General features: G+C 39.3%; 1 long non-coding RNA gene across 3 annotated transcripts; it reads right to left on the bottom strand.

The window, feature by feature from the left end:
• Positions 1-467: 467 nt before the first annotated feature.
• On the bottom strand, positions 468-4,426 carry LOC119324895. Of its 3 annotated transcripts, none has more exons than XR_005157218.1 (7): positions 4,298-4,426; positions 3,881-3,987; positions 3,129-3,437; positions 2,074-2,131; positions 1,956-1,976; positions 1,825-1,873; positions 468-888 (listed from the first exon to the last, which is right to left on the bottom strand). It is a non-coding gene; the product is annotated as an uncharacterized LOC119324895 (long non-coding RNA). The 3 variants fall into 3 exon arrangements; XR_005157219.1 differs by having other exon boundaries at positions 2,074-3,300; positions 3,376-3,437; XR_005157217.1 differs by having other exon boundaries at positions 2,074-3,437.
• Positions 4,427-4,968: the final 542 nt, after the last annotated feature.

The raw sequence follows: 4,968 nt of genomic DNA, 5'->3' as shown, positions 1-4,968 counted from the left end.
TACCGAACACATAGACCGTGTCCGGATCTGCAAGATGACCTTCGCATAGCATAAATCTGATCCGCTGGCAATCTTCGTACGTCGTGCCCTTGCATCGTGGCCTGGTCCAACGCGAACCGGCGTTTCTTACCCCACCTCGACTCATGCATGCATTAGAGCATTGACCACACCAGGACAGTACTTATGGTTCCAATGTACTGGACAATTAATTCAACTATATATGTTATATTGAACAACTATTTCGTTGTGTATCTACCTTGAGCTATCCAGTAATCTACAAAAGCAGATCTGATTCTTTCATTGCCTCTTACATGACCGATGAAAGTGTCTGCTCGACTTCATATAGGTCGAAAATAGTGAGTTTCTTCAGGTGGAGAGGGTACTTGTTATAGAGATATAGATAATGACAGAAACACCATGGTGTAACAAAGTCATATAGACATATATACTATTATTTTTGCCCAGAATAGAGATATAGGCTATTATAGATAAATCAAAGTGGAACACAAATGCAACTGACGCGTGAACTAATTAAATAAAAAATGTACACGTACATGTTCCATGCATATTATGGTTGCATGCAAGCCATTATGAGCACAACTCTTCTATTTAGTTGATTGATTGGTCTCCCCTGCATGGGCAATGTGTAAGAAAGCAAAGGATTAATCCAATGATTAAATAAATCTGGAGACAATTAGTATTATATACATAGAGGAATCAGAAGACATTAGTAGTTACCAATACCTAGAGCTTGCTTTCAGTCGCGATGCATGAAGCGATTTTCTTACCCGGTGTGTACGGACAACTGAAGCCATACACAACATCGTTTGGAACCACGGTACTTGATGATTTTTGGCGGCAGATAGGTCAACTTTTTGTAGATTACTCCTATTTGTAGATTAGTGAATAGGTCAAGGCAGATCAAACTCATGGAGAAGGAGGACAGGCAAATCAAACTCATGGAGGACAGGCAAATCAAACTCATGAAGAAGGGAGGACATGTCAAGGGCATACAGATCAGACATGGCAGGCGCATATAGATTGGACATGGCGGCCACAGGAGGACGTATAGCCCGCAACTTTCTTTCCCTTTTTTCACGAGGAGTTCTCTTTCTATTTTTTTTTCTAGTGCATTTTTTCCAGGCTGCAATAGCAGGCAACCTTTGATTGATTTTGTTTATGCACATATGTTTTTTTTTCTTACGAAGCCTTTTATCCCAAACAAGTTGGGGTAGGCTAGATATGAAACCCTTTCACGAGGACTTCCCAGGAGGTCACCCTTCCTAGTACTACTCTCGCCCAAATGGGTTTCATACCCAAAAGACTGGCTAGTTTTTACGTTGGCTCGCCAAGCCTATCACAACCCTTAGATATGAAACCCTTTCACGAGGACTTCCTAGGAGGTCACCCATCCTAGTACTATTCTCGCTCAAATGGGTTTCATACCTATGGGACTGGCTAGTTTTTACGTTGGCTCGCCAAGCCTATCACAACCCTCCTCCTTTACCCGGGCTTGGGACCGGCTATGCCTAGAAGACATAGGCGGAGTTTGTTTATGCACATATGTATGGTAGGAAAATAGTAATGGCATAGGTGGGCAATTTTCTTTCATTTGTAACGTTAATAGGTAATTGTTGAGATCTATTGGCTGTGGTTTCCCGAGTTATTAAATTAATGCTAGATGTTTCTAATTTTTGTTAGAATTTCTAAGGTATTTTCTTTTTTTCTAGTTAACCCATCATTTACTTTTTATATTAAATAGATGAGCTCTGCTGAAGGTCATAAATGTATTAATTTGGTACATCAAGGTTCCAAATAACTCACATGGTGCATCCACTTTCTTTTCCCAAATAAATCAAGGGCTCTTCCAAGGCTGTTTAAACAGTAAAATATATATCAAATAAAAAATCCTTTACAGCTATATAATATATACATACAAAAGAGTATTTACTTACTAATACTCCGAGCTGAAGAAACTTTTTAGCATCGTGACACTTGTTTAGATGGAGAATAGTTCAAAAGAGTGAGAAAATACACACTAGTACATATAAGACAAATATCTAGATGACGCACCTATGAGGCTGTGATAACCATTGTTTGCAACTACATCACACCAACATTCAATGGGGTCCTATACATGTATTTTAGATATTAGATGAATTTAAGGTGCAGCTAAAAGAGTACAAAAAAATAATATTGTGAAGAAAATGCTATGGAAAACATTATTACTGATGCAGCTATGATGGCCAATGTTATTAACTACACCTCTAAGAATAGTCTTGTGAACAAATTAATATGAAGATAGTACTACACAAACGTCTCACTGATTTCCTACAAATAATGGTCACTGAAATTCATGTGCCATGTCTCAGACACAAGAACCGGAAACCACAACTTTAAGCTAGGTGCATTTGTTAAGCCTTTGGAGCTCCTCATGGTAGTAAACAACCTAGTACGAAAGCCAAATCCTTCTACGTTTTTTTAACTCAAATCATCACATGTCTACTTTTTCCCCCACAATTAAAATTCTACAGCTCCTCTAGGTGGCAAGGAACCTAGGGAACAACCTAATTAGTACATTCATTCTTTACTAATTCATATCGAATGGGCAATCTCGGACATCAGAAGTTCAAAGAACATCAGAGAGAATACAAAATCTCTAGACACTAAGAAAATTTAGGTGACCACAGAAACATGTTTGCACTCTCACTTGGACGTCCACCTCATCTTGAATCCTGGAACCTAACATGGTGGGTGTAACACTACTGCGAATCCAACTAACAAAAGATTCAGGACCCCTTCTCTATCATTTCGGTTATTACAGACTGTATACTTTCCTGCCATTAAAGACACAATAAATTTTAATGTCCAGGCGCATAGCTGCAGTAACTATAGAATGTTATACAGGTCCCTGAGTGAAATTAACTTAAAGGTATACTTATAAACATGGGTTTTATTTGATGAACAATCATTGATTTGGCACCTTGGTTTTCAGTAGGCTAGTGTCCAAAAGCTTATCAAACATGCATATCACCGGCTACAAAATTCTTGCACTGAAATCACGATTATAATGGCATAATTTTTTGCACACTCTAGCATTATTGTAACACCAGCGGACACATACTTACCAAATGTCGAATCAATATAGTGACACACTGGAACATGGTTTCTAATCTTATTCTGCTCCATCTCCCACTGTTGCCTCCATCTGCACGTACTCCACATATCACATAACTCCTTCGGTTGCAGCTGTACGTTGTTGTTACCTGTGCCGCACAGTAGGACTGATTTGGCTAGGACCTGAAGCCAAGTTACATGTACCTCTGTGCGCAAGGTAGGCTAATTGATCATTCAGGAAGATACAAGAAACAAAACCTTGGGATTTTTGGTAGCAGAAGTCGGCGGCAACCGTCATCAATCAGTTTGCTCCTGGAGTCCTGGTCCACGTGTGGTTCAATTAGGAAACATAAGGACTATATAAATTTTGCAGTGAAGCTCTACTCATGTGGAAATTAGATAATATTTTTTTTTGCTTTTTTTGCTAAGTGCACCGCACACAGATCACATTGAGATTTCTTCATTGAACTACATTTAGTCACTCAGCTACAAGCAAGTAGGGAAGCACTTCTCATGAGGAAATTAAGTAGTATTTTAGATAAATTTGTAGCTGGTCATGAGAGTAATTATATTAGTTCCTTGAATAACCTAATAATGTATTGAAATTCTAAAGCTTGAAGTTACACCAACCTATATGTATCAAAACAAAGATATTCAGCAAAATAATTAAGCTGTCATTGATTTCAAGGTGACCACTAACTATGGTACTTTGGACAAACCGTAATGAGCAGGACCATAACTCACTATTATATAAGTTTGTTACCTGAAAATGCAACTTTCAGTTACACTTGAACGAAGATTTTTTTTTGTTCTGAATGAACGGCGATTCAGGTACCGCTTCCTTGGAGCTCCAATTAGGGATCCTCACAACTGATTGGCAACATATATAAAAAGAACAAAACACAGTCATATTCAGCAAGCGGCTAGTGAGAGTTGTACATCTGTAGTTCATTCATAGTTATCTACAACCAATCTGTAATTTATCTTGAATCTAAATGGTTTTCTATGAAACTAAGTTACTCAATCAATCTTTGAACATCCTATGTTGGAAATTGAGATGGGATGGGAAAATCTTGATAGAAGTAATGGGGACAATGGACATTAACCAATCTACAGCCTAGGGTTTGGGGAGGGGCGTCATATCAATGGGATAAGTGGAAGAAGGGAGTCGGCGGTGTACCTGGTCGTCTTCTTCGGTCTCCGGTGATAGCCTTCGTCGCCGGCGTTCCTGGCCTGGGTTACGGTCGTGGCTGTCGCCGGTCGCCTCCCTGGCTCCCTCTGTTTCACGTTTGAGAGAAAGAAGAGATGGAAAAGACTGAGCGAATAGCTATGAGGTTTGGGGGTTGTTTTTTTAACTTAATAAAACTAATAATCCTTTTCTTTAGCGGGCATCATCTACTATCCCTACTAGTACAAATGCCCGTGCGTTGCATCGGGTGATAAAAGTGGTAGAACCTGCTTGAAGGTTCATTTTTTGCCCCATTTTATATCCAATCTCTACTCCTAATGGACGAATTGGTTGAATAGTCCCCCTCCCCACACTTTCAACCGGTTTATTTTCAACCGGTTTTTTCCATCAAATTACCCCCACCCCCACGCCCACCCACCGAAACGCGCCCAGCGAACCGGGGAGAGATCCGTTGATTTGGCTAAGGTAGGAAAGAATCTATTATTTGTTTGCTAAAGCAAATTGCATTAATGGAAGAGATCCGTTGATTTGGCTAAGGTAGGAAAGAATCTATTCTTTGTTTCCTAAAGAAAAATTGCATTAATGAGAGAGATCCGTTGATTTGGCTAAGGTAGGTAAGAATCTATTATTTGTTTCCTAAAGCAAATTGCATTAATGGGAGA

Source organism: Triticum dicoccoides, chromosome 6B, assembly GCF_002162155.2.
Source record: "Triticum dicoccoides isolate Atlit2015 ecotype Zavitan chromosome 6B, WEW_v2.0, whole genome shotgun sequence".
NCBI classification, from domain to species: Eukaryota; Viridiplantae; Streptophyta; class Magnoliopsida; order Poales; family Poaceae; genus Triticum; species Triticum dicoccoides.
Note: the sequence above shows the minus strand (reverse complement) of the source record. Positions and strands in the feature narration are given on the sequence as shown.